At 38.8% G+C, this 10201-nt stretch overlaps 1 pseudogene; it reads left to right on the plus strand.

Moving 5' to 3' along the window:
- The first annotated feature begins 7192 nt into the window (after positions 1–7192).
- Positions 7193–9699, plus strand: LOC110876338 (annotated as a pseudogene).
- The last annotated feature ends 502 nt before the right edge of the window (positions 9700–10201 follow it).

Below are 10201 nucleotides of genomic sequence, written 5' to 3' on the forward strand. Positions count from 1 at the left end.
GCTTGATTAGCAAAAATAAATGGCTCATCTACATACCACTTAGATGTAATGTTAGTTTGTGATTAACCACCATCCTTTTTCCCTTTGGATCAGTATTATACCACTTGCAACGAAACATGAATACCTTTGTACCGAGTATAAAATCCAACTCCAAAACTTCAAGTAAAACACCATAATAAATCATTGCTTCATCTTCACTCCCTACAGAAACTCTACTACAGTGTGTAGTGAACTTGTTATCACGCTCCTTGCAACGAAATCTAACACCATGGACGATGCAACTTTGCCAACTAGTGTAGCGATCATCAGGAAATTGTGATAAAGCATACAAATAATCGGTTGCTCGAGGATTATCATTGACTCTCAGCAAAGCCATCTATAAACACCTAAGTTTAGTTAGCAATGTGCTTAAAATCAGTTACTAAAAGTAATACATTTTTAGTTTTACTTTGTTCTTGAACCAAAAGGGAAACTCTTGTATTTGTATAGTATCTAAATTTGATTCTCTTATACCTATTAAGGATAAAGCTTCTATCTGCTCCCTAAATCAAGAATAAGTGAGTTATGGTTTTAAATTAACTATTAAATACAAAATAAGGGTATACCTAAATATGATCAACTCACTTTAGGTAATTATCTAGTTTAACTCCACAATTATTGTAGATATATCATTGCACCACCACAAGATATTCCCCAAGTTGTTCGAATTTCAAAGCCCCCAATGTACGAACTTTATTATTGAATAAATCCATCTCATGTTTAGTGGTCGTTACATCCCAATTGCGTTCTCCACGGTCGAATCTTGTCTCGATATCATCTACATAACGAGATAAAAATGTGACAGCCTCATCGACAACATATGCTTCAGTTATAGAGCCATCAGGACGTGCAAAGTTACGAATATATCCCTTGTACGTACCTATATGAAGTTCAATCCCAAACATCCATCTTTGACTTATCAGTCCTCCTAATAATGCTTCTTCAGGTTAATGTACACACAGGTGAACCATGATTGTAAAAAATACAGGAAGAAATATCTTCTCAAGTTTGCATAATATAATAACAATCCCAGTCTTCATATCATCAAGTTCTTTGGCATATAGAGTTTTAGAGCATATTTTTTGAAAGAACTAGCAAAACTCGATTAAAGTTCCACATATATCCTTATTTAAGAAAGGGAGAATGGCTGCTGGTAGTATTTTCTGAAGCAATACATGACAATAATGTGTTTTCATCCCACCAAGTGTATTATGGTCCATCGCACGTCGACTAATGTTGGACGCATAGCCATCAGGTAGGTGAACAGACTTGATGAATTTGCAAAACTCCACACGTTCATCTTTAGTCGGTGTGAAATTAGCATGAGGTTTCTCAAATCTTCCATTTTTCTCTTTCAACCATTGTTCCTTGCGAATGTTAAGATCCTCCAAGTCTAAACGTGCTTTTGTAGTATCTTTTGATTTCACATGATCATTTAACAATGTCCCTATTATATTATCACATACATTTTTTTCTATATGCGTGACATTAAGATTATGACGCATCAATAATTTAAGTTCAAACAATATACTCTTTTTTGACCAATTCAACTCATCAGAACCTCGTTTACGCTTCCTATCCTCATTACTAGGTGCTTTTCCGGTAGTGCATGTAGGTATATCTACCACCTGTCACAAAATATCATCAACTGTAAATTGACGAGGTCATTGTCTTTTCTCTTGCTTTCCGTCAAACTCTAAGTTCTTTCTCCACTTGTGTGTTTTACTTAAAAAACATACGTGCCCTGTATAACATTGTTTACCAAGAATCATGTTAGAACGAGTATCCTCTAAGCATATTGGGCATGCCAATTTGCCCATCGTGCCCACTCTGACAAGCAAGCATAAGCTGGGAAGTCACTAATCGTCCATATTACTGCGGCATAAAGAGTAAAAGGAGCATTTGAATATCCATTATATGCTTCAATCCCATCATGCCATAAAACTTTAAGTTAATCTACAAGCAGCCTTAAGAAGACATCAAAGTCTTTACCAGGAGATTTTGGCCCATGAATCAATAAACTTAAAAGGTAATTGCTCTTATGCATTGTACACCAAGGTGGCATGTTATATGGCATCAATATGACTGGCCCATCTGAAGACAACCCCAATCCTACACTCCTTGAATAATCTGCAAAGTTAGGACACAGGTCGTCAAAATGTTTCCAAGCCTTTCCATCAGTGGGATGGCGCAACACTCCCTACTCATCCTTGCGTACTTCTTTGTGCCACCGCATATCTTTAGCTGTGTGGCGTGATGCATATAGGTGCTTCAAACGAGGGGTTATCGGAAAGTAACACAGCTTCTTATACGCAATTTTGTTGTGCACATAACGACTACTTTGACAAATGGGTTATCGGAAAGTAACGCAGCTTCTTATACGCAATTTTGTTTGCAGCCGTAAACGGGCCTTTAAACGGCTGCAAATGCAGCTGCAAACCGCTGCAAAATCGTTGCCGTTTGTGGCTGCATTTGCAGTCGTTTAAAGGCCCGTTTACAGCTGCAAATGCGCCGTTAAACAACTGCGAACTCACTGCCGTTTGCGGCTGTGTTTGCAGCCGTAAACGGGCCTTTAAACTGCTGCGAAATTGTTGTTGTTTGCTTCAGCTTTTGCAGCCGTTTAATTGCCCGTTTACGGCGATTTTGCAGTCGTTTGACGGCTGTGAAACAGGCCTTTAAACGGCTGCAAAATCGCCGTAAACGGGCCTTTTAACAACGATCTTAGTTTCGTCGCTCGTTAGGGACCTACGCGCCTTACGGACGACGTCATCGTCAAAATATATAAGTTTTGTTATTTAGTCGACGTCGTCCGTAAGGTACGTAGTTCCCTAACGAGCGTCAAAACTAAGATTATCGTTAAAATATAATTTTTTTATTATTTAATCCAAGTCGAACCGTAAGGCGCGTAGGTCCCTAACGAGTTTCGAAACTAAGATTGTCGTTAAAATATAATTTTTTTATTATTTAGTCGAAGTCGAACCGTAAGGCGGGTAGGTCCCTAACGAGTGTCGAAACTAAGTTTGTCGTTAAAATATATAAGTTTTGTTATTTAGTCGACGTCATCCGTAAGGCGCGTAGGTCCCTAACGATCGTCGAAACTAAGATCGTCGCTAAAATATAATTTTTTTATTATTTAGTGCAAGTCGAACCGTAAGGCGCGTAGGTCCCTAACGAGCGTCGAAACTAAGATCGTCTTTAAAATATAATTTTTTTATAATTTACTTGAAGTCGAACAGTAAGGCGCGTAGTTACCTAACGTTAGTAGAAACTAAGTTCGTCGTTAAAGTTATTATATTTTAACGACAATCTTAGTTTCGACGCTCGTTAGGGACGTATGTGGTCGAAATCCGTAACGAGCCTAAAATATATAATCTTTTTATTATTTAGTCGACGTCGTCCGTTACGAGCGTAGGTCCATTACGCGCGTCGAAATCCGTAACGAGTCAAAATAATATTGTATTTTTATTATTTAGTCGACGTCGCCCGTTACGAGCGTAGGTCCGTTACGCGCGTCGAAATCCGTAACGAGTCAAAAATATATTGTTTTTTTTATTATTTAGTCGATGTCGTCTGATTATTATTTACTGACTGATTTTCTTTTGTGCAGGTATTTTCACAAGATGATATCACTTTCCATCACCGCTCGAAACAAGATCCAGGAGTGGTGTACGAGCGGTGACCTGTTTTTCTTATATTGCCTCGTGTACAAGAGGCCGTGCGCTCTCGCACACGGGTTGGCGCAGTACTTCGCCTCCACGCATCATCAACAGGAGCGCGAATTATTATACGGCGGTGCCTACGTCACTGTGATAGCCCTTTCTTTGGGCTATCACCCGGAGACTGACCACCCGCGTGTAGGCAAGGCGATACAGCCGAAGCGGATGGGGATGAACACGATATCGGAAATGCACGTTACCAAAAATTCCCATGCGGGAAGCGGTTTAAGGGTGCGGACGACCAGCCTTACGCGCCTACGCAGCTGCCGGCACAGTTCGAGCTGGTATATCCCCCGCGCGATCCGGAGGTGCCGGAGGAGCATGAGCCGGACATGTACATTCCGGAGCCACCACAGCCGCGTGGACCACCCAGGGCGCCTCAGTTCCCACGACATGTTGGGCCCGGTCCTGCCCCCTCATACGCGGGGTATCAGCGGCTACGTCTCGACGTTGACAGGCTGGACTATATGATGGAGTGGGTGGTTGCGGAGCGGCCGGAGCGCCGACAGCGTGACGGGTTACCTTCACGACCCTTCATTCCGGCTGCGAAATGGCATCAGCAGGAGGAGGAGCAGTAACAGCACCAGGATCCGCTGCCATAGTATTATATCTTTTGTTATGTATGTACAAACTTTTGCTGTATATTTCAAACTTTTGCTGTATATATAAAACTTTTGCTGTAAACGGTGTAACATATTCGAACAGTACTCGGGTATTTCAAATTATTTAATGCTATAATATTTTAACGTTATAATATTTGAACCGCACGGTATAGTATTCAAACGGTATAATATATTCGGACCGTACGCGAGTATTTAAAAATAACTAACGGTATAATATTTAAACGTTTATAGTATTCGAACGGCACTAGACTTGGTATAATAATTTATTTCAAAAGCTCGATAACGATATTATGTATTTGAACCGTATATACGCTTTTCAAAAAATCATAACGTTATACGCTTTTCGACGACATCGACTAAATAAATTAACGACGAAATCGACTAAATAATAGAAAATATTATATATTTTTAACTCGTTATATATTTTAAGCGAGTTAACGTTGTAACCGGATGAGAATTTATGCCACAAATATGCCAAATGACCAAACAAAATTCTGAAAGGTTATATACGCTGCGTATAGCTCTATACGCAACGTATATAAACTTTGTGAAAAACTGATGCTTCAAACCCACCAAAATGACCCCAAAATGTATGATGGTTTATATACGTTGATAGCTCTATACGCAGCGTATATAAACCCTTGTTTTCTGTGCAATGATTGCTGACCAGACTCTGAAACACATGCAAACTATACACATCATATAGCTCTATACGCAACGTGTAGAGGTAACCCTATACGCTGTGTATAGAGCTATACGATACGTAGGTAAAGGCAGTTTGAACTAGGGTTTACTAGAGTTTGATGTGCATATAGGCACATAGGTGTGCAAATATGCACACCCTTTGTAAATAAATTATAATTTAGAGTATTGGACAAAAGAACTAAAAATGGGGTAAAAAGTTACATAAATTAATGTTTCCAAATGTAACAATTACATGTATATGTAATTATTATGATCGAAATGATTCAAAAAATAATTTGGATGTAGAAATCCTTAAAGCACATGGTGTACAAATTTTTTAAATAGGGGCCACCACCGTAGTTTGGACACCGTCTTGTCCAAGGGCTTCCTGTACGTAAACCACCTCCAAGGCCACCCTTAGACCACACCGTATGGGCGTGGTTTTGTAGCGTTTATGTCACACCACGGCGCACGCACCACCCCGGGAACAGCGTTGTCCATGGCGTTTATACTTGGGCTTGGGGTTTCCACCGACGTGGAGGGCATTTGGGTTGTGAAGTGAATGCTCTTGATTGGTGGGTGGATTTTGGGTGTGTTTTAATTGATTGATGTCTATACATTTTTTTTAAAAACGTCACTAACCACGCCACTCCCACACCGTCCATTTTAGCACCACACCACATTCTTACGGCAAGCAATGCCACATGGGGCACGGGCTCCAACCCACCATGGGCGGACCCAAGCCCAGCCCAAGGTGGGCGGGCGTACCCCCGGGGAAAAAAAATTTAGTGCTAAGTTCCGTCGAAAATCCCGTCCGCACCCCTTGGAATTTTTCGTCCGCACCCCTTGAAATTTTTCGACCACACCCTTGAAATTTTTCGTCCGCACCCCTTTGGTAAAAAGTGTTATCAATTTATATTTTAATTTTTTTTAGTAAACTTCTATTTAAAAAAAATACTACCTAAATTATATAACTTTTAATACCTAACTAACTAAACCCAAATACCCATACCTTTACCCACTTATAATTCCTAACTAGTAGCCCACTAAGTTTTAGCCCATTAACCAAACCCAAGTACCCAACAATATTTCAGACTATAATAAAATAATTAAAGCCCAAAACCTTTAGAAATTCTCTCCCGCTCTCTCTCTCTCTCTCGCGTCCCTGCTCTGCCAACGAACAACATCACCCAGCGACAACAGTCTAGCAGCCGGCGACCACCGTAATCAGCCACCATACCACCGTCGTTTGACACCAAATCTAACCGGAATCCGAACACGGGTAAGTTTCTTTGTTATTTTGATGATTTTGGTTGATATTATAGGAGAAAAAAGGGTAATAAAGTTGTTAAATATGTTTGAAATTTTGTGTGTTTTGACGTTGTTTATGGTTGTTTAGATGATTTTTAGGGTGATTATGTTGTTTATATATTTCTAGGGTGATTACAACTTACGCTATGATTTCTAGGGCTTGAATAGTTGAAAATAATTAAATTTGAAACATTATGTTATGGAGCGATGAACTTATGTTATATAGAGAAAGAATTGCTTAAGAAATTAGTTTTAGATGATGTTTTGGATAGATTTCAAAAAATGAAAACCCGTAGGGCGTCGATGTTTTAATTATGTTTGTAACAAGGTTTGACATGTTTTTGAAGATTATATAAATTTAGTTTGTTGTTCGTTTGTTTTACATGACCCGACCCGACCCGAAACGAACCGATTTTTTTACTTATATACCTAGGGGCCTAAAATTTTTAAAAATGTTCCGCACCCCCATGGAAAATTTCCTGGGTCCGCCACTGCAACCCACTAGCAGGGTTGGAGATATTCTTAGAGTGTTGGTAATCAGGCCCTAAGGATCAAACACAACTCACGTAATGCAACTCAAATTTACTGCTGGAACTTTCTTAATTGCAATTTTGAAAAGGGTACAAAAAAAGAACCTATCTACTGCCCTATTTATAATAAAACAAAACAAACACATGCTAAATTAAAACTCACTTTCTCCTACTTTCATGGAACAAACCCACGTATACTTTTCCACAGTCTTCCTTTCCACATAATTCGGTCAACCAAGACTCATTCTTTGTTGAAACTTTGGATCACAATCTAACCCGTATCCGCTTCTTAACCCGCCTTGACCCGTACTCGACCTGAAACAACCCAAACATCAAGATTATTCCAACATAGAGTTGTCTATAAATATTAAGATAGGTAACTAAGTGTTCAGCACAAATCCAATGGCCCTCCAACTCGGTCAGCTAGTATTTCCCAAACGTTTTTTCTCTGAGGTGTGTGAACCAAAGCCAAACATCCAACAAATTGTAGAAGTGAAGTGTAGGCAGCATCGGTTGATATTCTCTGGAGCCAAGCCTAACGTTTCTGAAACCATTTACCAGCCAACTATCTGGAGTCATGATTTTATCCAGTTGTTAGATGATAATTTCCCGGTGACTAACGCATGACGCTTACTGTTTTTGGTGTCTTTTTCTTTGATTTATTATGCTTTTGAGCTTAAAAACATCCCTTCTTTTATTCTACATAGAGTAACTCTAACATCCTATGATGAATGAACAAACACGTACAGATCAACTGCAAGGAGAAGCTGAGGGAGCTAGAGAAGAACGTAATAGCAATGAATGTTAATTTTGAGAATGGTAGTTTTAGTACGTTGGAAGTGCTTGAACACATAGATGATATCGACAGGTTGGGTCTTGGCTACCGGTTCCAAAACCATATAAGGAGAGCACTGGACACTATAATTACACCAATATATGAAGTTCATGTTGGGCATGAAGAGTCTCTTCATGAGGCATCTCTTAGATTCAGGATTCATAGACAACATGGTTATACTGTGTCCCAAGGTAATTGTTTAACTTTTTTTTTTGTAAGGTCCTAATTAAGCTACATATATTTCACGATTCAATTGTAATGTTTGGATACAGATTTTCTTGGGGGATTTAAGGAAAGTCAAGGTGGCTTCATTGGATCTCTACAGACAGATGTGAAGGGATTGCTTAGTCTATATGAAGCTTCACATCTTGGTTTTATGGAAGAAAGTGAATTGCATGAGGCCATGCTATTTGCCAGAGAACATTTGCTGAAACAACTTAAATGTCGAGAAAATGATGCGCAGGTCCTTGAACGCATAAACCGTGCTTTGGAAGTCCCTTTGTTTCATAGGATGCTTAGAGAAGAAGCAAGATATTACATTGATGCATACAATAAACGAGAAGATGCAAATCTACTTCTTCTAGAGCTTGCAACATTAGATTTCAATATGATTCAAGCAACACTCAAAACAGAACTTAAAGAAGTATCAAAGTATAAAACTTATGCTTAATTCCCGTGGTTTGATATATATATATATATATAAAAAAACCTTTCTCTCTTTATGCATAACAGGTGGTGGGAAAATATGGGCCTAGCACACAAGTTAGGCTTTGTTAGAGATCGACTCATGGAATGCTTCTTTTGTGCAGTTGGAATGGTGTTTGAACCTCAATATCGTTCTTGCCGTGTAGGGATAACGAAAGCCTACACGTTGGTTACTGTCATTGACGACATATATGACATTTATGGTTCTCTAGATGAACTCGAGATGTTCACGGATGCTGTCAAGAGGTTTGCAATTTTTAAGTGCAAGTCTCTCTAGTTCAACATTCACAAGTAACTTCCATCTTTTTTCAGGTGGGATATTAATGCAATAGAACACATGCCGGAGTATTTACAAGTGGCCTTCAAAGCTCTTTACAATACGACAACCGAAATGAGTTCTTATATACTTCAATTGGACAAGGAGAAGACATACTACCTATACTTGTAAAAGTGGTTAGTATTACAAGGATTAATATGGTATTTTGATACACAAGCTAAACATATTTTTTTTATTGTGGGAATGATAGTGGGTAGAGTTATTTGAAGCGTTCCTTTTGGAGGCAAAGTGGACTCACAACAAACACATTCCAACCCTTGAAGTGTATCTTGATAACGCATGGCGATCGGTATCGGGAGTGGTTTTACTTACTCATGGATACTTTTTATTCAATCAAGAAATCAATAGAGATGTAGTTGAGTCCTTGGACATGTATCATGATCTTATGAAATGGTCATCTGTGATTTTTCGACTTTATAACGATTGGGCTACATCATCAGTATGTTTTATTGTTCATTTTATTGATTAAACATTATATTGTTGCTCTTCTAGTTCTTTTGTATTTATTTTGTCACAGGATGAGATAGAACAAGGAAAAACTGCAAATGCAATATCATGTTACATGCACGAGAATGATGTAAGTGAGGAAGTTGCGCGTAAGCATATAAAAACACTAATTGACGAAGCATGGAGGAAACTAATCAAAGTACATTTGGCTTGTACTAAAGAGCTGGCAAATCCTTTCATTGATATGGCAATAAATCTTGCTCGAATTTCACTTTGTACCTACCAATATGGTGATGGACATGGAGCTCCGGACGCTCGAGCTCGTGATCAGGTCTCATCCGTGATTATTGAGCCTCTTATGTATAACTATGCTTAAGGTTGGGCAATATGTGCTTAAGGATGTTTGATGATGTTTTGGATTAATAACTTGTTGCACTTCCTAATAAGTTTCTTGGATTACACAAAATGGACTTTGGATAATCTATGAAGAAACATTTGAGTTTTTAGCGAACTTAAATTTCAGTGTTAATGTTTGTATGTGAATTGGGTTGAAGATATTGTCATCATATTCTATTATATTGTCACACCCCCAAAATCCACCATGCGGAGTATCACCGCTTGGAGGCGTGACATGACCAGGATCGAGCCACCAATCATAATCATATTGAACAACATAATTAAGTAAATAAAGCAAACCACAATACAATTGGTGACCAAAAGAAAGTTAACCAAGTTCAAATTAAACAGCGGAAGTATAAAACGTGAGACCAAACATGAGTTCATAGTTAATAAGTTTATAGACCAAAACATAAGTTCCATAAGTTCATAAAGTTTATTTATTAAGCACGGGACATAATAGTCCATATCCCACAACGACTTCCTCCTCATGCAAGCTCCATAGGCTTCTAACGACCTGTAAGGCATGTAACAACGAATTAACAACAAAGTTGAGTGAGTTCACGGTCGGTTGTTTA

Source organism: Helianthus annuus, chromosome 9, assembly GCF_002127325.2.
Source record: "Helianthus annuus cultivar XRQ/B chromosome 9, HanXRQr2.0-SUNRISE, whole genome shotgun sequence".
Taxonomy (NCBI): domain Eukaryota; kingdom Viridiplantae; phylum Streptophyta; class Magnoliopsida; order Asterales; family Asteraceae; genus Helianthus; species Helianthus annuus.